Below are 25306 nucleotides of genomic sequence, written 5' to 3'. Positions count from 1 at the left end.
AGAGTGCCCAGGAGGGGCTCCCAACCACTCTTCCACCCTCTTTCTACCCCTCTACCTTATCCCAGACTTTGCCTTACGTGCAAGGTGAGTTTGGAGGATCAGCCAAGGGAGTTAAAAAGCAGAAGGATTAGTTACACAGACAACAGGTTAGGGAGAAAAGTACAGACACCAGCTGCAGCAGAGAGCCACACTGTGTGTTATCTACGTTTGTGTTCTTGTTCTCATACATCTCAGCAAGCCTATGAGTGCAGCAGACATCACCACTGTTTTCTTTTCACAGCCTGTCATCTAATTCTTCTCACCAAAATATCCCACCTAGGCTCAAACTAGCACACAAGTCTTCAAGCTGCAACATTGTCAGAGAAAGTAGTTTTGCTACTAAATAGGCTTTGTATGATATGAAGAAATCACTACATAAACCTCAGGGAAAAGCAAAGGATAGAAGCAGATAAAACAGTAATCACAGAATCACAGAGTCACAGAATTGTGACCTCTGAAGATCATCTAGTCCAGCCCCCTGCTAGAGCACGATCACCTAGAATAAATCACCCAGGAGCACATCCATGTGGGGTTTGAATCCCTTCAGAGATAGAGACTCACAAACTCACTGGGCAGCCTATTTCAGTGCTCTGCCACCCTCAAAGTGAAGAATTTTTTTCCTTATGTTTACATGGAACCTCCTGTGTTCTAGTCTGTGTCCATCAACTCTTGTCCTGCCACTGGACACCAGTGGGAAGAGTATGACTCCATTCTGATACTTGTCCTTTAGACATTCATAAGCATTAATGAGATGCCCCCTCAGACTCTTCCATGCTAAATAGACCCAGCTCTCTCAGCCTTTCCTAATAAGGTAGATGTTCAAGTTCCTTAATTTTCTTAATGGCTCTCTGTTGGACTCTCTCCAGTAGTTCCTTGTCCATCTTGAACTGGTAAGCCCAGAACTAGATGCAATATTCCAGATGAGGCTTCACCAGGGCAGAGTAGACATGGAAGATAACCTCACTCAACCGGCTGACCATATTCTTCTTAATGCATCCCAGGATGCCACTGGCCTTCATGGCCATGAGGGCACATGGCTGTGGTTCTTGGTCAGTCTGATGTCTGCCAGGACTCCAAAGTCCTTTCCCCTAGAGCTGACCTCCAGCAGAATTCTCCAATCTGCACTAATATGTGGGGTTGTTCTTCATTAGATGCAGTACTCTACAATTGCCCTTGTTGCACGTCATTACATTCTGTCTGCCCAACTCTCCAGCCTGTCCCTGTCTCACTGAATGGCAGCAGCACAGCCTTCTGGTGTGCCAGACACTCCTCCCAGTTTTGGATCATCAGCAAACTTGCTCAAGGTACGCTCTGTTCCTTTGGCCAGGTTATTGATGAACATGTTGAACAAGACCAGACCTAGTACTGGACATCCCTAGCTGTGGGTCTCCAACTAGACTCTGCACCACTGACCACAACTCTCTGAGTTCTGTCCTTCAACCAATTATTGATCAGCCTCATTACACAATCATCTAATCTACACTTGTTAAGCTTGGCCATGAGAATACCATGGAAGATTGAGTTTAAAGCCTTGCTGAAGTCAAGATCATGCTGGAACACCTGTCATAGAATCATAGAATCATGGAATCAACCAGGTCGGAATAGACCTCCAAGATCCAGGCCAACCTAGCACCCAGCCCTATCCAGTCGGCTTGACCATGGCACTAAGTGCCTCATCCAGTCTCTTCTTGAACACCTCCAGGGATGGTGACTCCACCACCTCCCTGGGCAGCCCATTCCAATGCCAAATCATTCTCTCTGGGAAGAACTTCCTCCTAACATCCAGCCTAGACCTCCCCCAGCACAACTTGAGACTGTGTCCCCTTGTTCTGTTGCTGGTTGTCTGGGAGAAGAAACCAACCCCACCTGGCCAAAACCTGTCCATTAAACTTATAGCATAGCAGCCTCTGCTGCAACTGATACTGGCTAATAGGCAGTTTAAATTGCTCAGCACACTGCTCAGTCCTAAATCCACTTGGTGCACCACTTTAAGTAGGCTGAATATGGCTTTTCTGTCCATGATATCCTGATGTGTTTTGTAACACTTGGGTTTTTTACTGTGTTTCTTTCAAGGGTCTTAAATTGTTTTTCAAATTTTATAAAGCTCATTGAGGTCTTGCAAAATCAGCAAATATATTTTAAATTAATCACAATGCATCATTGCTTCTCTCACTGATATTCATCCCAGAGGTGGATGTGCTATAGTAGTTTTGAAATCCAGAGAAGGTTTAACATTCCAAAGCAACACTACTTGATCAGCTGGAAAAGAATGTGCACAGCAAAATGACACATATCAAAAGGACAGCAAAGGAGGCTCTCATTTTCACAAGACAAACTTCAAAAAAATAAAAAATTACCTGTAGCAAATAAAAATCTTTCTGCCTAATCCAGTTTGTCTGAAGCAACCAAGGGATCTTGGTAAGAATCTTGATTTGCTCCATAATCTGAAGACTAAGCCTTTTAGCACATGTCTGTGTCCTGATCCAAAGGGATTAGGGCTTCCTAGTCACCTGTCAACATCAGTTCTGCAGAGCTTTCCTCTGTGACTTCTTCTATTTCGTGTCTTTGCTTATCAATACCTACTGAAGCCGAATGGAGCTCATGCCTCAAGATGTTCTGTTACGGCAATTTAGCACCAATTCCTTTTCTGGCTGTGAAAAAAGTTCCTCAAAGGGAGATGTAGAAGGCATCTCTTTGTATCTGCTTTTCTCAGTGGCAAGCCAAGACTGGTTTCTGGTGCTTGAAGATAAGTAGCATAGGAAGAGAATGCAACAAACAGTAATGGGAAGGAAAAACCATCCAAACGCATCCACGGGAAGGCCATAATTAATGAGGAGAAAGTTGGAAGGACACGAAGAGTACAGTGTTACAGTTCGATTTGGAACCTCAGCTGGAAATACAAAAGAGCAATACACTTGCTGCTTGTAAACTGTGTCTCAAGTAGATCTGAAGGCAAAGAGCTGGTGGATGTAGGCAAACAATGTTTATCAGGAAGCTAAAACTAATTTATTCATAAATGGGTCTATAAATTCATACTGCTATATACTGTGCTTTCTCCTGTGCCTCAGCTGGCCTCAGGCAGTAGTTTAAGCCACTGAGGGATTAACAGAAGAGTAAACCAAAAGGTATTGATTGATTCCTCCTTGTATGGTGAGACAGAAACATCTGTCTTGTATTAGAAATGCTGTATCCAGCAGGAGTAGGGAGGTGATTGCCCCCTTGTATTCTGCTCTGGTGAGGCCACATCTCAAATACCGGGTTCATTTTTGGGCACCTCTTTACAAGAAAGGATGTGGAGGTGCTGGAGCGAGTGCAATGAAGCTGGAGAATAAATCTTATGAAGAACAACTGCAGGAGCTGAGGCTGTTTAGTTTGAAGAAGAGGAGGTTAAGGAGAGACTTCTGCTGTCTACAGCTACCTGGAAGGATGTTGTGGGGAGGCTGCTGCAGGTCTCTTCTCACAGGTAAACAGTGACAGAACAAGAGGGAATGGTCTCAAGCTGCAACTGGACATGTTTAGATATTAAGAAAATTGTTTTCAGAGAAAGGGTGGTCAGGCATTGGAATGAGCTGCCCAAGGGAGGTGGTTGAGTCACCAACCCTGGATGCATTTGGGAGTCATTTGGATGTGGTGCTTGGGGATGTGGTTTGGAGTGAACCTTGTGGAGTGGGACTGTTGGTTGGACATGGTAACCCTGAGGGTTTTTTCCAGGTGGGGTGTTTCTGTGCTTCTGTGAAAGAGTTGTTCATGAAAAAGGTGGTTTCAATGCAAACTTTACCATACATATTTTGCTGTTTGTTTTTTTTTTTTTTAATCTCACTACTTCTCCATCTCCCACCTTCCTTCTCCTTCCCCTATTTTCCCCCATCTTCCTCTTTTCCTCTCCATCTCCCTCCTTTCAGCACCAGCTCATTCCCCTTTTCCACCATATCTGATCCTTTCCCACCCCACATTTTCCTCTTTTTTTCCTCTAACCCCAGAGCACCTGGGTTATGCTGGAGTCTCCTCCCACCCCAGGTGTGACAGTTTTGCCCTCCCTGCCACTCCTCTATTTAATCTACCCCACAAAAGGCAAAAGCTCTAAGCTTGCCCAACTGGGCAGAGGGATCCTCCTTCTGTCATCACTGGTGAGTACCCATGGCGCACACTGGGTGAATGGTGGAGGTGACAAAAAGGCCAGGGGGCCTCGTGGCCCCCTGGTTAGGTAGGATAGAGACACAGTGTTTGCTCTAACATAGCTCATGGATGTTGGCTCTGGGCTCCTCAATTCAAGACAGATGTTGAGGTGCTGGAATGTGTCCAGAGAAGGGCAATGAAGCTGGTGAGGGGCCTGGAGCACAGCCCTGTGAGGAGAGGCTGAGGGAGCTGGGGGTGTGCAGCCTGCAGAAGAGGAGGCTTAGGGCAGACCTTATTGCTGTCTGCAACTACCTGAAGGGAGGCTGTATCCAGGTGGGGTTGGTCTCTTCTCCCAGACAGCCAGCAAGAGAACAAGGGGACAGAGTCTCAAGTTGTGGTGGGGGAGGTCTAGGCTGGATGTTGTTAGGAAGTTGCTGTCAGAGAGAGTGATTGGCATTGGAATGGGCTGCCCAGGGAGGTGGTGGAGTTGCCATCCCTGAAGGTGTGCAGAAAAATCCTGGCTGAGGCACTTAGTGCCATGGTCTGGTTGACTGTTTAGGGCTGGGTGCTAGATTGGGCTGGATGATCTTGGAGGCCTCTTCCAACCTGGTTGATTCTATGATACAGAGCAGTGTTAGTGTGTCACTGTTGCAGTCCCATAGAAACACTCAGGAAGTTAACAAAACAGGATACTAAGCAGCCATAAGCACTTTCGCTGTGTCTTTATTTTCCTTTCAGTTGAAGGAGCCCCAACAAATATTTGCCAGTTTAACTCTCTACTAGAGTCTGTGGCCTGCCTTGTATGGGTAGGGGCACTAGAGATTCTTTGGGGACCCCTCTCCTACTTGCATAGCTCCCAGACCCAAATTCCATCCCAGCATTAAGGGGAGGCAGGAACCCCCACCTGTTTGCTGGCTGCCCAGACCATCGCTGCCTGGCAAGGGTGTTCCTTGCTCATGTGTTGCACAAAGGCATTCCGTGCTCAGTGATCAATTGTGCACCCTGAGCCATGGCTCAGCCAGGCATTTCTTCTTGCTGGGAATATGATTGTTTAGCTTTTTTTCCCAGTTCTGACCTTTTAGATGACCTACAGAAAGGTGCTCAGGGCAGAGAACGCTCATAGATTTCACTTATACAGGACCTGGGACAGAGTATAAAGTAACACAGAAGAACTGTAAGAATGCTGATTTCTGACATCAATGTGTGCAAGGGGTGCTATTAATAGCATGCCAAATAATTTACTGACTGAGAAAAGATGCTCTGGAGTGCTGTTACTAATGTCAGGGCTGCAGTGTTACGTAGATGAAGCTTCAGACCAAAATGCAATCCAGACTGTTTTTGTGGAACACAGCCTTCTTTTAGCCCCTCCATAGGACTTTGTAACAAATCCTCTAGGTCTATGGTGATTTGAGCTGCCCTTCTGCCTGGTATGGCTAATTATAGAATCCACCAGGCTGGAAGAGACCTCCAACATCATCCAGTCCAACCTAGCACCCAGCCCTAGCCAATCAACCAGCCCATGGCACTAAGTGCCCCAGTCAGGCTTTGCTTCAGCACCTCCAGGGAGTTCCAGCTGGTGAGGGGCCTGGAGCACAGCCCTGTGAGGAGTGGCTGAGGGAGCTGGGGGTGTGCAGCCTGCAGCAGAGGAGGCTCAGGGCAGAGCTCATTGCTGTCTGCAGCTACCTGCAGGGAGGCTGTAGCCAGGTGGGGTTGGTCTCTTCTGCCAGGCAAGCAGCAACAGAAGAAGGGGACACAGTCTCAGGTTGTGGTGGGGGAGGTCTAGGCTGGATGTTAGCATTGGAATGGGCTGCCCAGGGAGGTGGTGGAGTGGCTGTGCCTGGAGGTGTTGAAGCAAAGCCTGGCTGAGGCACTTAGTGCCATGATCTGGTTGATTGTTTAGGGCTGGGTGCTAGGTTGGATTGCGTGATCTTGGAGTGCTCTTCTAACCTGGTTGATTCTATGGCTAAGCCCCAAACCAGGCCTTAGTGGGCTCAGCCTGTACCAAGTCTCAGGGTCTCAGTAGGCCTCAATGCCCTCCCCAACACCCCCCTCCAGCTCCAGAGCAGGCCCAGCAGGCCTCAGATCAGGTCTCATTGCCCATTGCTCCGTGGCCCCTCCCGAGATGGCCTTGTAGGCCTCCCCGTGCAGCTAGGGGAGAGCTGCCAGCCAAACCTGCTCCCTCACAAACCCAAAGTGCTAACAACCACCACCCACTCGGAGGAGAGAGGGAGAGGAGGGAGCAGGAGACGGGACAGTCTGCTCCTTATGTGGAGAGATACAGGAGTAGAGAACAGAATGACAGGTTACAATATCCTGTGCCTCCCACTCTGGGACTCTTTAGTCCCCTGGAGGACTTTCTGGTCTTCTGGAGGAATTTATCTCCACAGTCATACCTGTTAACCCCAAATCTACAACAGCTTTACAAACAGTCCTTTCAAGCAAAAGCTGTTGCTGGGAGCAGAAACCATTCTCTGCAGTGCATGCTTAGAACTAGCCAAGATTTAACCACAGGAAATACCCCCAGCAGCTGGGGAGCATTTGGGGTCTGCATACTTTTCAGTTCACAGCACTCCAAAACTATGCCAGAACTGACTTGGTGGACCACTGCAAGTTGAAGTTGAGAGCAATATGTGTCCATAAATATGGGGTTTCCTTGGGAGTTTAAATTTGCCTTCAGATGAGGCTGTGGAGGTTGTTTGCACAATGCAATTAGCACAATTTGCTGCTTAATAGGAGCCTACAATAGTGGCTCAACCAGGACATGAGTCACAATTGAATCCAATTAATTTTTTTTCCTAACTTGTGCTAGTTTGCGGCTAGTTGGAAGAACTAGATGAGAAGGAAAGCTGTGAAAAGGAAACAGTGATGATGTCTGCTGCACTCACAGGCTTGCTGAGATGGATAAGAACAAGAACACAAACGTAGATAACAGAGTTGCTGTGTGTCTCTGGCTGCCTGCACTTCTCTCTCTAACCTGCTGTCTGTGTAACTAATCCTTCTGCTTCCTAACCCCCCTGGCTGATTCTCCAAACTCACCTTGAATGTAAGGAAAAGTCTGGGATAAGGCAGAGGGGTGGGGAGTAGGTGGAAGGGTGGTTGGGAGCCCCTCCTGGGCACTCTGGTTTCTGGGAGGGCTGCTGTGCTTCTGTGTTACTTTTTTACTTGTCTATTTCTGTCTCTAGCTGTATAGATTGTAAATATCTGCTTGTATCTTGTGCTAAGCTGTAAATATAAAGCTTCATTCTTAATTTCCAGCTTGGCTGAGTCTAGTCTGGGTGATTTCATAAGAGTGGGGGTGTGGATAACACCCAAACTGACACATAAGTATATGGACTCTTCAACTCTAGTGAGGGTAAAGGATGGTAAGAATCAATTTTTTCTGTTCCTGAAGCCAAAGCACTGCTGGGCTGGAACCAAACTATAGTCTGACCCCCAACACTGCTGGGCTGGAGCCAAACCGTAGCCCAGCCCCTGACACTGCTGGGCTGGAGCCAAACCGTAGCCCAGCCCCTGACACTGCTGGGCTGGAGCCAAACCGTAGCCCAGCCCCTGACACTGCTGGGCTGGAGCCAAACCGTAGCCCAGCCCCTGACACTGCTGGGCTGGAGCCAAACCGTAGCCCAGCCCCTGACACTGCTGGGCTGGAGCCAAACCGTAGCCCAGCCCCTGACACTGCTGGGCTGGAGCCAAACCGTAGCCCAGCCCCTGACACTACTGGGCTGGAGCCAAACCGTAGCCCAGCCCCTGACACTACTGGGCTGGAGCCAAACCGTAGCCCAGCCCCTGACACTACTGGGCTGGAGCCAAACCGTAGCCCAGCCCCTGACACTACTGGGCTGGAGCCAAACCGTAGCCCAGCCCCTGACACTACTGGGCTGGAGCCAAACCGTAGCCCAGCCCCTGACACTTCTTTCAGAGAAGAATGCAATCCTTAGGGAAAGATTCTGTCATTTTAATCACAGTGGTAGAGTGTGCACTGTGTAGGCAAGTGATAAAATAAATGTTGAGAGTCTGAACTGTGGAATTCCTATGTTCATGCTTTATACTTTTTCCACCACCTCCATAAATTAAGATGAGTTACAACTAGGCAGACTTTGCAAGTGGTGCATGCAGCATATTTTGGGTGCTCTGTAGTGCAGATCCATTTGTTCCCTTCTAACTTGTAAATAGCAAAGCTATTTGTTATTCAGTTTTCAAAGGTGGCAAAATATGTCAGTTTGTCACACTTTGTTAATTGGCTGCCAATAGGACCTTCTAAAACAGCCTATCTTCTCTACATGGCTAGCAAATAACAACTACTAAAACCTAAATGTTTGCCTTTTATGGTCTTCAGGAAACAGGAAAGCAAGAACAAGCACTGTGAACGTTGGCCTCTTCTATGGAGATGCTTTTCTGTGTTGGCACTTGCAACCTTTTGGAATACTACCTTATTCTGGCTTCATGTAATGTATCACCTTTAGTTTTGTGATCACAATACCATAGTTCAGTTATTGTGGATGCTGCAGTTAAATTATTAATGTTGCCTTGATTGCTAATCCAGTGCTACCTGCTTGTTACTTTGAATTGTGCAGCTGGTTATAGCTTGCTGCCTTTTGTCCATGTCTTCTCTAACCAATTACCAAGTCTGATGCTTTCTTGTTATTCTTACTAGTTGCTAAGCAGCTCTTTTAGCTTTTCATTTGGCATCACAGTAACAGTATTAATAAAACTAGACTGGACCTGGAATGCAGAAGGTATATTTTTATCCACAGAGCAAGCCCAGCTTGTAGCACAGCTGGCTTGCCTGCTTTGCCATGTCAAACTTTGGCTGGCATACCAAAATCCACTAATTAATACTATTTTTGTTGCTGTCACCTACATCCAGGGAGGTAAACTCATACTACATGGCTGAAGTCATGATCTTTTCCTTCTTCTCATGCAAGTTCTCTGTATTTTAACCAGCAGCCCATGACTGACTCTATAGACTAGACAAATTCCTAAAGCTACTTACTGCCTTTGCCACAAACTGGTTCAGTACTGTCCAAAATAAGTCAATAAACCATTGGGCAGAAACAGCTAGGAACAGGAATTTTGGGCTGCAGGACAGTCTGTATTTCAATAATTCTAGCTCCCAGGTAGCATAAAAGTTATTCCTAAAACATCAGCTTTCTGTGATTACCAATTCTTAAAGAAACATCAATAAAAGACTATTTTAAAATCATAGAATCAGTCAGGGTTGGAAGGGACCACAAGGATCAGATAGCTCCAACCTCCTGCCATTCCCAGGGACACCCTACCCCAGATCAGCCTCATCCAGCCTGACCTTAAACACCTCCAGCCATGGGGCCTCAACCACCTCCCTGGGCAACCCAGTCCAGCCTCTCACCTCTCTCATGCTCAACAACTTCCTCCTCACCTGAAGTCTGACTCTCCCCACCTCCAGCTTTGCTCCATTCCCCCTAGTCCTGTCACTCCCTGAGAGCCTAAAAAGTCCCTCCCCAGCTTTTTTTGTAGGCCACCTTCAGATCCTGGAAGGTCACAAGAAGGTCTCCTAGGAGTCTCCTCTTCTGCAGACTGAACAGCTCCAACTCTTTCAATCTGTTCTCATATCAGAGCTGCTGCAGCCCTCTGAGCATCCTCATGGTCCTTCTTGGGACATGCTCCAGTATCTCCAAATCCCTCTTGTAATTTGGGCTCCAGAACTTACTGCAGTACTCCAGGTGGGGTCTGAACAGAGTAGAGGGAGAGAATCACCTCCCTGGCCCTGCTGGCCACGCTTCTCCTGATGCAGCCCAGGCTCTGGTCAGCCCTCCAGGCTGCAAGAGCACACTGTTGGCTGACTCATGTGTGCTAGTTTGAAGCAGGCTGGAATGTTTTGGTGAAAAGAACTAGATAATTGGCTATGAAAGGCAAACATGGTTGTGTCTCTTCTCTCACAGTCCCCCTGAGAGTTCTGGGAACAAGAAGGGTAAACATTAGATAACATTCTCCATTTTGCTCTCACTCTGCCTTTGTCTTCAGACCTAGCCACTTCTCCTTAACTTCACTGCCACTAACTTTCCTTCTTAACCTCTTGGCTGCACCTTTATTCCTTTCTCAGGATTTGGGGTAAGGTTGAGAGGGCAGGGGGAGGTGTTGGGGTGGTTTGAGAACCCCTCCTGGGGACTCAGGTTTCTGGGAGGGGAGTTGTGCTTCTGTATTACTTTTCCTTGTATATTTCTGTCTATAACTGTATATATTGTAAATAGCTGGTTGTATATTGTGCTGCTGTAAATAAATAGCTTCATTTATATTCCTGGAGGCCATCTGAGTTAGCTGGGGCAATTTCTAAGGTGTGGGGGGGGGCGGGTAAGAGCCCAAACCATCACACTCATGTAATAAAAAAACACTTGTCCTGCCTCATGCGGCATGGCTCCTGTCAAGAACTGGTTTTTAGGAGAGCAGTCAGTGTGACCCATATGCCTTTCTGATGTTGCACTGACAAGGAGAAAAAAACCCAAAAGCATAGATTTCCATTCCTGAGTGCCAGGTATGGGCACTTCATCTCTACAGTCTCAGTATAGTTCAGTATTACAGATTTTGTTTAAACTATCATTTTACAGCATACTTTCTGGGAGAGTGATGCAGCACTGACTGGCAGGTACTGCCCTATATGTGCCTTTCCATTCACATGGTGTCATCTCCACATCTCCTTTGACAGGACTCCAAAACACTAGGACCTCTCAGTTCCCTCTCTTAATCAGTGATGTGCAACATTAATCCTCACACCACTGAGTGATTAGCTGACATTCAGGAAGCCTGCAGGGTAAATCATTGTGTGTGGTGGAGGATGGGTGAGTGTTAGAGAGCTCACAGAGTCCAGGACCATGTCAGTCTCCTCCAGCTCAGTGAGGAGGAGTGGTGTCCCAGATGCATGTCTAGACTCAGCTGAGCACCAGGCCAGAGCTCTAATTTCAGGTAAGTAGTGTGGCCTCTGCAATACTCTGTAATCTTTGGTTCAGGGAGTGCCACTGTTGACTGTCAACAAAGACTCGTCTGTCGCAAGCTCAGATGTGTGTGCACCTTAACCGATGGGCTTGTACTAGCTGCATGGCAGCACATACAAATGGTTCACACTCTGCTCCAGCAAGTCTGTGAAGTTTTGCTCAGCCCTGCTGAACACTCTACTGGCTATGGAATGTTCAAGCTTCACAGATATTCTGTTTAGGGTATTTTCTTTTGCAGTGTCCATGTGTTCACCATCTCTGTTTCACGAGGATCATCATGGAGCACTCAAGTAAGAGTGAATTTTAATTGCCCCTTATCAATATTGAACTTGAACCAATGACCTAGACCAGGGGTCCTGAAACTACAGCCTGTGGGCTGGATACAGCTCCCCAGGGTCCTCAATCTGGCCTGCTGGTATTTACAGAACCCTCCTGGCAGGGGTTGGGGAGGAAACCAAGCAACCACTTCCTGCCACTGAAACCCCTCGCCAGCCTCTGCAGCCCCCAAGCACCCTCTGGGACTGGGCTGGAACCAAACTATAGCCTGGCCCCTGACACTACTGGGCTGGAACCAAACTATAACCTGAGCCCCTGACACTACTGGGCTGGAACCAAACTATAGCCCAGCCCTGACACTACTGGACTGGAATCAATCTATATTCCTGCCCCCAACACTACTGGGCTGGAACCAAACTATAGCCTGGCCCCTGACACTACTGGGCTGGAACCATACTACAGCCTGACCCTCAACACTACTGGGCTGGAACCATACTACAGCCTGACCCCCGACACTGCTGGGCTGGAACCATACTACAGCCTGACCCCCGACACTACTGGGCTGGAACCATACTACAGCCTGACCCCCGACACTACTGGGCTGGAACCATACTACAGCCTGACCCCCGACACTACTGGGCTGGAACCATACTACAGCCTGACCCCTGACACTACTGGGCTGGAACCATACTACAGCCTGACCCCTGACACTACTGGGCTGGAACCAAACTATAGCCTGACCCCCAGCACTACTGGGCTGGAACCAAACTGTAGCCTGAGCCCCAACACTGCTGGGCTGGAACCAAGCTGTAGCCCAGCCCCTGACACTGGTGGGCTGGAACCAAACTATAGTCCAGCCCCCGACACTGGTGGGCTGGAACCAAACTATAGTCCAGCCCCCGACACTGCTGGACTGAAACCAAACTGTATCCTGGCCCCCGACATTACTGGGCTGGAACCAAACTATAGTCAGGCCCCTGACAGTGTCTGAAGGACAGTGAGCTGGCTCCCTGTTTAAAAAGTTTGAGGACCCCTGACCTAGAGATTACAAGAACCATTCCTGATCCCATTACCAATCTTCTGAGTCCACTGATCCATGGAGAATATGATTCAGAAACTAAACTACTCTTTTGCTGACTGTGTTTTTCTAGCACCTCATAACAGGATCATAGAATGAGTTGGGTTGGAAGGGACCTTGAAGATCATCTAGTTCCAACTCCCTTGTGGGCAGGGACACCTTCTGCTAGATTAGGTTGCTCAAGGCCTTGTCCAACCTGGCCTTGAATACATGTAGTGAGGAGGCAGGATGTTGGGGTACAGCCCTTAGGCTGAATCAGCAATAACCTACATGACATGATAATACTTTTGCCATCTTGCTGTATGTCAGACACTTGCCTATCTCCAGTTGCTTTGCTAGCTGGCCTCCTAGGAGTTGTGTAAATGGCATTATTGAAATTGCATCTCCCTGATTCTTTGTTTCCAATTTTACAAAATAGCTGAGTTAGCAGAGACACAATCAAAGGCATTTTTAAATAAACATGCTTAATCTTCTGGAGAGTCAAAGCCATAGTATAGGTGACATATAATGATTGCAGTACCCCACAGCCACCAGAAAAACACATCAAACAAATAGGTGCAATAGAGAGCATTTCAATGAGAAGACAATCACACTTCAGGATTTGCTTCACCTCATGGGCCTAAATACTGACCTATATCACAAATGAAATGGAAGAGGGACATTTAAACAAACCCAGATTTATACCCCACATTCTGCTTTAAAAAAAAAAACAAAGAAAAATGAAAGAAAGAGGAAAAAAAATGCAACCAGTGTCACAGAATCACAGATTTTACCATGTAGGAAGAGACCTCCAAGATCATCCAGGCCAACCTAGCACTCAGCCCTAGACAATCAACCAGACCATGGCACTAAGTGCCTCAGCCAGGCTTGGCTTCAACACCTCCAGGGACAGCAACTCCACCACCTCCCTGGGCAGCCCATTCCAATGCCAATCACTCTCTCTGACAACAACTTCCTCCTAACATTCAGCCTGAACCTCTCCCAACACAATTTGGGGCTGTGTTCCCTTCTTCTGTTGCTGCTTGCCTGGCAGAAGAGACCAACCCCACCTGGCTGCAGCCTCCCTTCAGGTAGTTGTAGACAGCAATGAGGTCTGCCCTGAGCCTCCTCTTCTGCAGGCTGCACACCCCCATTTCCTTCAGCCTCTCCTCACAGGGCTGTGCTCCAGGCCTCTCACCATCTTTGTGACCCTTCTCTGGACATGTTCCAGTATCTCAATATCTCTCTTGAATTGTTTTTAAATGGATCTCTAGGATTTAAATTTGCCCAACACATGAAATTGTTAATAGTGTAAGAAGCTAGGAAGAAAAGTAAGGTGATCTGTTTCCAGAGTGATGCAAGTTTTTACTGATGAGAGAAAAATGATTCGACAATATGTCTCTCAACATTGCCTGTCTGATTATCCTAATATTTTTCACAGAAAATATATGGCATGCTGGAGAAACACATGACCTGCCAGTGCAGAAACTCATGGGAAGCAGTTCACCTTCAGCTCTGCAGAAAAAGAATTGATTTAATAAATCACAAATCCTTCTGCTGTTCATCCTGGATGGCTGATGCAGACTAATGCCCAATTTTCTTACACAGTGCTGGGCTATTAGATGTACAGATGCTATTAGGGTCTATCCAGATTCTCTGCTGGTGTAGCTGTCATAATCTGACTGAAGTTAATTGAGCTATGCAGATTTACCCAGGTAGCTGGGAGAAAAATCACATATTCTTTTACAGCATGCTTAAGAAGCCTGGAGAAATGTATTTTAAGGTATATTGTGTTCTCTGAAATTAGGAACTTGATTAACTCTTTGCAGCAGATGCAGTCTCTATTTGTCTAATGGGTTTTCCACTGACTAAATATTTCGACTCCTACTCCGTAGGGCCCAAGCCTCCTGCCAGATTTTGAGTGAGGCAAGGTCTCATTTCTACTGTGAAATCATTTTGTTAATTAAGTGTTCACACTTTTCAGTCATGTGCACTATGGCATTTCATCTGCCCCCAAAGCATTCCACAAATGAGGCCAATTGCATGAGGTTTAGCAAGGACAAGTGCCAGGTCATGCACTTTGGCCACAATAACCCCCAGCAGCCCTACGGGATGGGGGAGGAGTGGCAAGAGAAAATGGCCTCAAGTTGCATCAGGGGAGGTTTAGGTTGGATGTTGGGAGGAAGTTCTTTACTGAGTGGGTGGTCAGCAACTGGAACAGGCTGCCCAGGGAGGTGGTGGAGTCACCATCCCTGAAGGTGTTTAAAAGGAGAGTGGATGTGGCACTTGATGAAGTCAAGCCCATTCCAATGCCAATCACTCTCTCTGACAACAACTTCCTCCTAACATCCAGTCTAGACCTCCCCTGGCACAACTTGAGACTGTCTCCTTGTAGCCACCTGGATACAGTTTCCCTTCAGGTAGTTGTAGACAGCAATGAGGTCACCCCTGAGCCTCCTCTTCTGCAGGTTAAACACCCACAGCTGCCTCACTCTCTCCTTATAGGGTTTGTGTTCCAGGCCACTCACCAGCTTAATCACCTTTCATACACGTTCCAGTATCTCAGCACCTCTCTTGAATTGAGGAGCCCAGAACTGGACACAGCACTCAAGGTGTGGCCTGAGCAGTGCTGAGCACAGGGGCAGAAGAACCTCCCTTGTCCTGCTGGCCACACTGTTTCTGATGCAGGCCAGGATGCCATTGGCTCTCCTGTCCACCTGGTCACACTTCTGCCTCATGTTCAGTTACTATCTATCAGTATCCCCAGGTCCTTTTCTTCCTGCCTGCTCTCCAGCCACTCAGTCCCCAGCCTGTAGTGCTGATTTGGGTTGTTGTGGCCAAAGTGCAGAACCCTGCACTTGGCCTTGTTAAATTTCATCCTATTGGCCTATTTTCCCATACCAACAACACTTCTCAGAAGTAGTAAGGCCCATCAGATTCTCATTAAAAATAAAGAAAAAACCAGAATGAATACCAGCTCCTCCATAGCTGGTATTCATGACAGCCACATGTTTGTACTGATGTGAATGAGAAAGGTTTTTTCAGCCATTTCAACTGAAACTTGGATAAAAGAAACAGATCTAAAGGTTTCTTCTTCTGCTTTTCTTTTAACGCTACCTGCAAGGTACTTTTCTTCCTTCCCCCTCCCCCCCCCCCCCTTTTTTTTTTTCCCCAGCTTATCAATATGTATTTCAGAGATTTTTACTTTTCTTTCTTCAAAGGGAGCACCATTAGTTTCTAAAGATGCTTCTTAGAGGAACAGTGGTACAAAAAAGGCAGGCACAGACTGGGAGAGAAGCTTTCAAAAGCCCATGGGAAGTGACAGGGATGGAAAGCTGATCTTTCCGTGGTAAGTCAATCCCTGGCACTTTCTGAGTTATAACCACCTGGTGTATAGTGTAGCCTTTCACAGGTGCCACTTCTGGACTGAAATGTTCAGTGCTGAAGACAAGCCCAGTGTTGTACAGTATTACTGTCACTCATCTCCCTGAGCGCTCTGAGTTCTGCTTTTCCCTTCAGCAAGCACTTGAGGTCAATTTTCTCACCTTTTAATCAAGCACCGCTTCTCTTTTGACTGAAGCTTAACCTGAGGGAAAATCTGAGTACAAGCTGAGGAGAGGAAATTTAGCTGACTTCAGTCAAAGAAGAGTGGTTTGATTCTTGATTTCAGGCAAGAAGCATTTTCATCTTAATAATATTGTGCTACAACCTCGTCTCAAATTAAGACTCTAAGTGTTCTTCCACTTCTGTATGTCTTTGATAAAAGGTTTGGATTTTAGATCTGATTAGCAATCTGTACAAAACCACAAAGCCAATAACAAAAGAGGCAATTATGGTTACATTCAGGTGAGCACACCACTCTAAAACAGTAAGAACACAAGTAATTATACAGTTCAAGGATAATACACACTAGTGCCTTCCTTGAGAATCTTCAGTTCATCTCCTGGTCCTTACTTTTAATTAATCCTTGAATCCTTCTGTCGGTTAGCACAATTAACAGTAGGGATGAAGCTATGAGGAGAGGCTGAGGGAGATTAGGTTGTTCAGGCTGGAGAAGAGGAGGCTCAGGGGGGACCTCATTGCTGTCTACAACTACCTGAAGGGAGGCTTTAGCCAGGTGGGATTGGTCTCTTCTGCCAGGCAACCAGCAACAGAAGAAGGGGACACAGTCTCAAGTTGTGCCAGGGGAGGACTAGGCTGAATGTCAGGAGGAAGTTGTTGGCAGAGAGAGTGATTGGCATTGGAATGGGCTGCCCAGGGAGGTGGTGGAGTCACCATCCCTAGGGGTGTTGAAGCAAAGCCTGGCTGAGGCACTTAGTGCCATGGTCTAGTTGATTGTTTAGGGCTGGGTGCTAGGTTGGACTGGATGAACCTGGGGGCTCTCTTCCAACCTGATTGATTCTATGATTCTGTAGTGTTTAGTAATTCACATTTGTAGAACTTGCTTTCCTTTGCTGTCCCTAGCAGGGGAGGAAACCCTGCTGCTCTCTTAAACTTTGCTTGGTTTTTGCATCAACCAACGAGATGCACACTCAAACCTCTGCTTTTTAACCACACCAAGGGCACCAGAGGGTGAAAATCAGTATAGCTCAATAACTCAAAAGGCTACTACAGACATAAACATGTTTTATTCCTCTTGCAAATCCACACACTTGCTATGTTCTCATTGTATTGTGACTATCCAGAATGAATGCTGCCAGCACGTCCACAGCAGCACGGAGTATTCTTGAAACAATCAGGCATTACATTTAAAACCCACATTCAATATAACAAATAGTATTTTCACCACAGTAATGTAAAGAGGGAAAGGTTCTGTAAGGTGAGACTGCATTCAGCATGAGCTGTTTATTTCTCTTGCCCTCTCTTCTCATCCTTATTTTACAAGTTTCCTGCAGCTTCTATCTCTTCCATACCTTTTCAGATGGATGTGAAGCAGAAGCACAGTGGTGCTGCTTTTCTTTCCTTTTGTTTCTTTCCTTCTCTGTCAGCTGTCTGAGCTTCAGACTTCATATTACAGTTATCATATTCAAATATACAATTTAGATTTTCCTTTTAGCCACTCACAAATCTATATTCAGGATGTGCTATACTTTTCCTACTCACAGATAAACTATACAGGCACTATTGACTCCCCTGACTCCCTTTCATGTCTCATTTTTCAGTGTCTTCTGCCATGCTCATTAGGTTTTCTGTCTTTGGTTATCACACCAAGGGTCTCACTAGCTAATCTCAATGATAACAGGCAAGAGTTTCTCTGCTGTGCTAGTTTGAGCCTAGCTGGGATATTTTGGTGAGAAGAATTAGACGATAGACTGTGAAAAGGAAACAGTGGTGATGTCTGCTGCACTCACAGGCTTGCTGAGGTGGATAAGAACAAGAACACAAATACAGATAAAAGAGTCTCTCTCTAGCTTTTGGAGCTGAACTTCTCTCTCTAACCTAACTTGCTGCCTGACTAGTCCTTCTGCTTCCTAACCACCCTGATCAACCCTCCAAACTCACTTCAAATGTAAGGCAAAGTCTAGGGTAAGTTAGAGGGGTGGGGAGAAGGTGGAAGGGTGGTTGGGAGCCCCTCCTGGGCACTCTGGTTTCTGGGAGGGCTGCTGTGTTTCTGTATTACTTTCTGATTTGTCTATTTCTGTCTATAGCTGTAGATATTGTAAAAATCTGCTTGTCTCTTGTGCTAAGCTGTAAATATAAAGCTTCATTCATTCAATTTCCAGCAGCTGAGTATCATCTGGGTGATTTTTCTTAAGTGGGGGGGGGGGGGGGGGGGGGGGGGGCAGGTAACACCCAAACCATCACATCTGCTTTTTGATGTCCTATTGACCTCAGCACCACAGATGAATAATTTGGTTTTCTACCTGATACTTGATGTTCAGAGCCTTGTAGTTCATAGAATCAGTCAGACTTGGAAGGGACCACAAGGATCAGCTACTTCCAACCCCCCTGAAATGGGCAGGGATACCCTCCCTAGATCAGGCTGCCCACAGCCTCAGCCAGCCTGGCCTTAAACACCTCCAGCCATGGGGCCTCAGCCACCTCCCTGGGGCAAACCATTCCAGGCTCTCACCACTCTCATGCTCAACAACTTCCTCCTCACATCCAGTCTGAATTTCCCCACTTCCAGCTTTGTTCCCTTCCCCCCTAGTCCTGTCACTTCCTGAGAGCCTAAAAAGTCCCTCCCCAGCTTTTTTGTAGCCCACTTCAGATCCTGGAAGGCCACAAGAAGGTCACCTAGGAGCCTCCTCTGCTGCAGCCTGCACAGCCCCAACTCCTTCAGTCTGTGCTCATAGTAGAGGTTTCTCTGTGACTTTCCCCTCCATCATTCTATATCTTTGTTAATGAAGCACCTCTTATCCAAACAAGAGGTCCAAATCAAGAAGAGCTAATTTTCATGGGAGGCCTCCTTTTATGTTAATTTCCCACACTGATCCAATACCAGGACCTCCCTCCAGTTTGAGACATTAGAGGGACCTTTCCCCTGGGCTCACAAAACAGAAGGAGCCATTCTTTCTAATGCTTTCTTAGAGTCTTAGTCTTGAGCCTACCATGCTGCTGAGCTTGTCTCAGCTTCAAGGTTGTCTTAAAAATGCCCTCAAGGTCAGCATAAAGGGCTAGGATAAAGGGTAGAAAATCAGCTGATCTGTGGTGAGCTATTCTGTTTCCACTTTGAGTATACCCTCTCAAGTTGCTAACAGGGTCCATTATGGGGGAGCTTTTGATAAGTTTCTCCTCTGAAGAGGCAGCCTAGATTTTCTTGGCTACTGACTCTGCAGTAAAATTGGCTCTGTGAAGTAGGGGAAGAAGTGCTTAAGCAGCTATTTTTATGGATCTGAAATTCTGTCTCCCTATTTTTTTCCCTGTGATTTTCCTAAAGTCCAATACTTTAATAAGTAACCCACTTCCTCTTTGCAACTCAGAGGGCTATTATGTTCTAACAAAGCCAGCTGATTGCTGACAGCCTCCTATTTAGCAGCTATTTCAAGTATTTATCCCAGTCAACTGCTATTGATAGCTTATAATATTGTTAAAAAGATATTGCTGCACACTGAGCATGTCTGTGCCATTGTATGTTCTCTGCAGCTTTGCTTAATATTCACTTGCTTTTCATTCCCAAATGCCCAACTTAATATTTTGTTCTAACTGAGATTCAGCATCTCCAGGATAAGAAATAAATAAGAAAGAGAGTTGAGATACTGGAACGTGTCCAGAGAAGGACAACAAAGCTGGTGAGGGGCCTGGAGCACAGCCCTGTGAGGAGAGGCTGAGGGAGCTGGGGGTGTGCAGCCTGCAGAAGAGTTTGTGTTCTCTGCTCTCCTCAAACCCGACCTGGAGTCTGTGTGCAGTTCTGAAGCCCCAAACACAAGAAGGCCACCAAACTTGGTAGCGAGTCCAGAGGAGGGTCACAAAGATGCTCAGAGGGCTGCAGCAGCTCTGGTATGAGGACAGGCTATGAGAGGTGAGGCTCCTCAGCCTGGAGGAGGGAAGGCTTCAAGGAGACCTTATAGTGGCCTTCCAATATCTGAAGGGGGCCTACAGGAAGGCTGAGGAGGGCTTAAACTGGCAGAGGGGAGATTTAAACTAGATGTTTGAAAGAAGCTCTTTCCAGTGAGGGTGGTGAGACACTGGCACAGGTTGCCCAGGGAGGTTGTGGCTGCTCCCTCCCTGGAGGTGTTCAAGGCCAGGTTGGATGAGTCCTTGAGCAACCTGTTCTAGTGGGAAGTGTCCCTGCCTATGGCAGAGGGTTGGAACTGGATGATCCTTGAGGTCCCTTCCAACCTAAACCATTCTGTGATTCTATGAATTGCAATTATCCTTAATTTTAACCTAAACCTCGTCTCCTCAAGACATTTTCCACTAAATGAAAAGAAGTTTTGATACAAATCTCCCAACATTTAGTTGTTTTTGTAATGCAGTAGTCCTGCATAATCCAATCAAGAGCGTGCCAGTATGCTAATCTCAGATGCACAAATCTAATCTATACTGTATGAGCAAGTAGGATTAGTCTCATTACCACAAGCAAACCCTTCTGCAACTCTTTTACACTTGGGTAGTTAAAATGTCAGCCTCTTAGACAGTGACAGAAAATGGTTTAAGTACCATTTGACGTAATTAACATAGTCTGAATATCTTGGCAAGATCATTAAAAACGGAATTAGTTGTTGAGTGATAGCACTCTGAAGGACTTTACATTTCTGGAGCTTATCTCATGCTCTGCTGAAACTTCTTAACGAACCCATACTGAAAGTTGGTGTTCCAGAGAAACTGAAGCCAAGGCTTTGCATGTAGATTATTGCACGGAAATGGAACTACCAACTACAGTCACAATACACTTAATTTGGCCAGGTGTTCGTGTGCAAGTTAAATAACTGTGCCTGGTTTATATCAGAGATTTTCCAAACAACTTAGTTTATTATCTCCAATCCCAAGGCAAAGATTATTAATCTGTAATTGACTTTGGCTAGAAATTAGACACAATAATATCTACAGTTTAAATTTTGTATTCTCACAACCTGTCTGTCATCTGTATGAAGCAATGGAAATTTAGGACTAGTGTTCCCCAAGGATCATTGCTGGGCCCAGTCCTGGTCAATATCTTTACTGATGATCTGGATGAGGGGAACGCGTCCAGCATCAGTAAGTTTGCAGATGACACAAAGCTAGCAGCAGATGTTGATTTGTTGGAGGGCAGGAGACTCCTGCAGGGGGATCCTGACAGGCTGGATGGGTGGGCAGAGGTCAACAGGATGAGATTTAACAAGGCCAAGTGCAGGGATATACACTTTGGCCACAACAACCCCAAGCAGTGCTACAGGCTGGGGACAGAATGGCTGAGAGCAGGCAGGCAGAAAGGGATCTGGCTGTGCTGGCAGATAGTAGCTGAACATGAGCCAGCAGAAAGTCCCAGTGGTCAAGAGAGCCAATGGCATCCTGGCCTATATCAAGAACTGTGGCCAGTAAAACAAGGGAGGTTATTCTTCCCCTGTACTCAACACTGGACAGGCCACACCTTGACTCCTGTGGCCAGTGCTGGGCTCCTCAATTCAAGAGAGATATTGAGATACTGGAACGTGTCCAGAGAAGGGCAATGAAGCTGGTGAGGGGCCTAGACCACAGCCCTGTGAGGAGAGGCTGAGGGAGCTGGGGGTGTGCAGCCTGCAGAAGAGGAGGCTCAGGGCAGACCTCATTGCTGTCTACAACTACCTGAAGGGAGGCTGTAGCCAGGTGGGGTTGGCCTCTTCTGCCAGGCAACCAGCAACAGAACAAGGGGACACAGCCTCAAGCTGTGCCAGGGGAGGTCTAGACTGGATGTTGGGAGGAACTTGTTGTCAGAGAGAGTGATTGGCATTGGAATGGACTGCCCAGGGAGGTGGTGGAGTCACCATCCCTAGAGGTGTTGAAGCCAAGCCTGGCTGAGGCACTTAGTGCCATGGTCTGGTTGATTGGACAGGGCTGGGAAATAGGCTGGATTGGATGATCTTGGAGGTCTCTTCCAACCTGGTTGATTCTATGATTCTATGATTAAGACAATGCTGAATTCTCTGGCAGTGCCATAACCTCTACCCCTTGGCTTACCTTTTGGATTGACGGTTTTTGACCCTCTCAATGTTTTTAATTTTTCTGATGCTGAGGACAACAGTCTAAATCCCAGGGCAGACAGAATAATCCTGCCTTTAAAATTCACTCTTGGTTTTAGGCATAGTATTTGTGCTAAAAAACAAGCTGCAACCTAATGTTCAAATTCTAGTCTCTCCTTATCTTAGGAATAGGAAAATGAGCCCAGAGTAGACTTTATCTGATGAACTGACCCATTCTGAGTTGGTGGTGCTCTGGCAGATAGCAACATACTCAACTTCTGTTTGTGCTCTGCCCCAGCTCTCAGTGTGCACTTGAAATGGCAAAAAATAGTGATCCTTTAGTCTCTCCTCCCCAGTAGCACTTGCCACACCAGTAGTAATGAACATGAATGCTCTGGAAATGTTGCCTGTCACATGATACCTTTTCCCTTCTTCGTTTTGCTTGTAGTTCTGTTTCCCCATTTCTTTGGAACAGAGAGGAATCCTCAGTGATGATGACATACATGATGTTACATAAACTTTGTAATCTATTATAAGGAGTTGTGTGTATGTGTATATATACACACACATACATGTACACACACATATATATGTTCCTGTGAGGGATTATGCAGAATTAATAATCTGTATTAATTTTGATATCCAGACAATGATTGTTAATAGCCATGAAAACTGTTTATTAACATTAAAACTCACCAGGTTCAAAACTACACAAGTTGGAAATTTATACAGGCAGGGCACAGGCAAAACTCAAGCACTTATTTCTTAAAGTGGCAAACACAAATATTATACTGGAAGAGGCTTTTAAGTATTTACTCACAAAGTATAAATCAGAGAGTACCCAAAGCAGGTGGAACTCTGTCTCGTTGGCTGCTGAGACTTCATTCTTACCAGGCTTCTGGGGAAATGAGGCAGACAATCTCTGACCTTGTCTCCTGGCTCCTCTAGATGACCTGTGTATCTCCAGGACTTTCAGGTGCAGGCAGAACAACTGTCTTGTGATGTCAGCACAATGTCACGCTGGCTATGCAAGCTGACTGCATGCAGGCATTTGGAGCCTGTTGCTGCTAAGCTCTCCAGGCAAATTCAGGATGCAAAATGAAGCAGCAGCATCCCTGTGCTACCTGCTTATCGCTTTTATCAATATCCACCCCGTGGCCAGTGGGGCATTGGACATAGATTAGCCAATAGGGATGGCACTTTGCCAGGCCTCACCATATTAGGTGAAGCCAGGGCTTTTGCTCTCCCCTCCCACAGTTGCCTCCCCTAGCACGGGAGGAAGAGGAGAAGAAGGGAGCATGTCTGGGCAAGCCAACGAGGATAAGCCCATGTTTGCCCCACCAAGCCTACCACCACAGTTCCAAAATATCAAGCTGATTTTATCTATTCATATTTCCCTTGCACTGCACAGATTTCCTAACCTGTTCTCAAATATTCTTTTGACTAGGTCTCTGAATGGCCCCTTAAATTCAAATGTCAGTGTATTTGTTGAGGCCTTCTTGCAGAACCATCCAGCTGAGAAATGGAGCATGAATTTGTTAACAAATCATACCCACCAGAACTGACCTTACAACCTGTATGAAACAAAGAAGACTTAGCTTGGCTGACTTCTTCTGTGGAAAAATGGAGGCTAAGCAGTATAAAGAGAGCAAGATTCACAAATAACAAAATGTTATTATGCACCTTGTAACATTAAATAAAAAATAACAGAAAGGAAAAAAAATGTAGTAATAAGTTCCTGAAACTATTATGGTAAATATTAAAGTTGCTTCATATCCTTTGAAAAACAAAGGCTCAGGTAGGCTTTATCAGTGCAGAACTGGGGAGTCACATAATGATGCAGTCTCACTCTAGGGAAGAAAGTCTTTTACAGCGTAAAAGAAATTGCTGTAGTGACCCAGGGGAGCTGCCAATGTTTCTTGGATGAGGACAATTAACCAAAACAATATTGTTAATTTTGCCACAGGTTTTAAATGATCTAGAAAGTAGAAAACACACTTTGCCTTAATAGAGTAAACAGGCTCTGCATCAGAAGGGAATTTCAGTAGAATACTACAGCAGACAGGGTTGCAAAAGAGAAACCAATACACCTGTGAGAATAGACATGCACAGATCTTAACAGCACAATGGAGCTTCTGTTTGCTGGGTTGAGAAGGGAGAAGCCTAAACCAGCACAGGCCAGTGCTGCAATGCACCTCGGTTAGCATTCGTCACCACTAGAATTGCAGAGAGCTGCCAAAATCAGTAATCACCTGCACAGAGTGCCTTTCCTCCCTGGAAGGGTCTGTTATGGAGGCAGGGAATTAATGTGTCTGGCTCAGGAATTATGAAAATAGAATGATTTTGTTTTCCTGAACCCCCCACCCCCAAACTATATACAGAATTAGTTTAAGTTTATTTACAGGCTCAAATTCAGTCAGGAATGCTTTGAAGAATGTTATGGGCAAATTTAGAGCTTCAGGAAGTAAGAAAATGGAAAAAGCTAAGCTACAAACACAGCTTTACCCCACTATCAATCAGGCTGAGCACAGAATTAAGGGAACAGCAGGCTACTCATGGAAGTGAGAGAGGTATTCGGTGATGATTTCTTGCTAGATTTCTCTGCAGAAGCAGCCTTCCGAAGCTGCAAACAGTATCCAGTCATGGATCCAAACAGCAGAAGCCCAAGGCAGGTGTAAAAGCCACTAAATTCAGAAGTGTCTTCCACAAGTGTGATGATTATGGAATGATGCTACCTCAGTAGTGGCAGGGGAGAGCCCAACTATTAACATCTTCCCAGCTGTGGGTAGCCGCCAGGAAGTTGGCTGTGACATGGTCCGAGAGTAGCCAGGTCTGGATGCCAGCCACCAGCAGCTCTCCAAATGGACCCCAGGACTTACCAAGCTTGCAAATTTGCACAGAATGGTGCAAAAGTGGGGGAATCTTCCAAAAGCAAGGAAGGTGCAAAACCCAAGAGCTGTGCAAAAGGTAGGAGCTATGCAAAAGGAATGAACTGTCCAAAAGCCGGGATGGTACAAAACAGAGACTCTCATGGCAGGGCTCTGCCAAGGTGGGAACCTGTGCTGTCAGGACCTCTGTCAAGGAGAGAACACTGTGCCTTCTGCCTTTCTATCTTGATGCTTTTCTAGACCAAGTGTCCATTTGCCATCTTACACTGGACATAAAACCCCAGACAATCACCAGCCCAATTCCAGCACGGGTTTCCACACAGGTCAATACATGTGTGGAGAAAGGTGCCTTTTGCTGTTCCCCCTTTAAACTTGTAGGGGGGG

General features: G+C 46.3%; 2 long non-coding RNA genes across 2 annotated transcripts in view; both read left to right on the top strand.

The window, feature by feature from the left end:
* The window catches only part of LOC135183333 (uncharacterized), a 541852-nt gene that overhangs the window by 33280 nt on the left and 483266 nt on the right, over nt 1–25306 (top strand). The window lies entirely within an intron of this gene.
* On the top strand, nt 8494–23663 carry LOC135183274 (uncharacterized). Its single transcript, XR_010305476.1, has 3 exons — nt 8494–8597; nt 11359–11410; nt 23482–23663. It is a non-coding gene; the product is annotated as an uncharacterized LOC135183274 (long non-coding RNA).

Source organism: Pogoniulus pusillus, chromosome 18 (assembly GCF_015220805.1).
Source record: "Pogoniulus pusillus isolate bPogPus1 chromosome 18, bPogPus1.pri, whole genome shotgun sequence".
Classification (NCBI taxonomy): domain Eukaryota; kingdom Metazoa; phylum Chordata; class Aves; order Piciformes; family Lybiidae; genus Pogoniulus; species Pogoniulus pusillus.
This window is presented reverse-complemented; position numbering and strand designations above follow the sequence as displayed.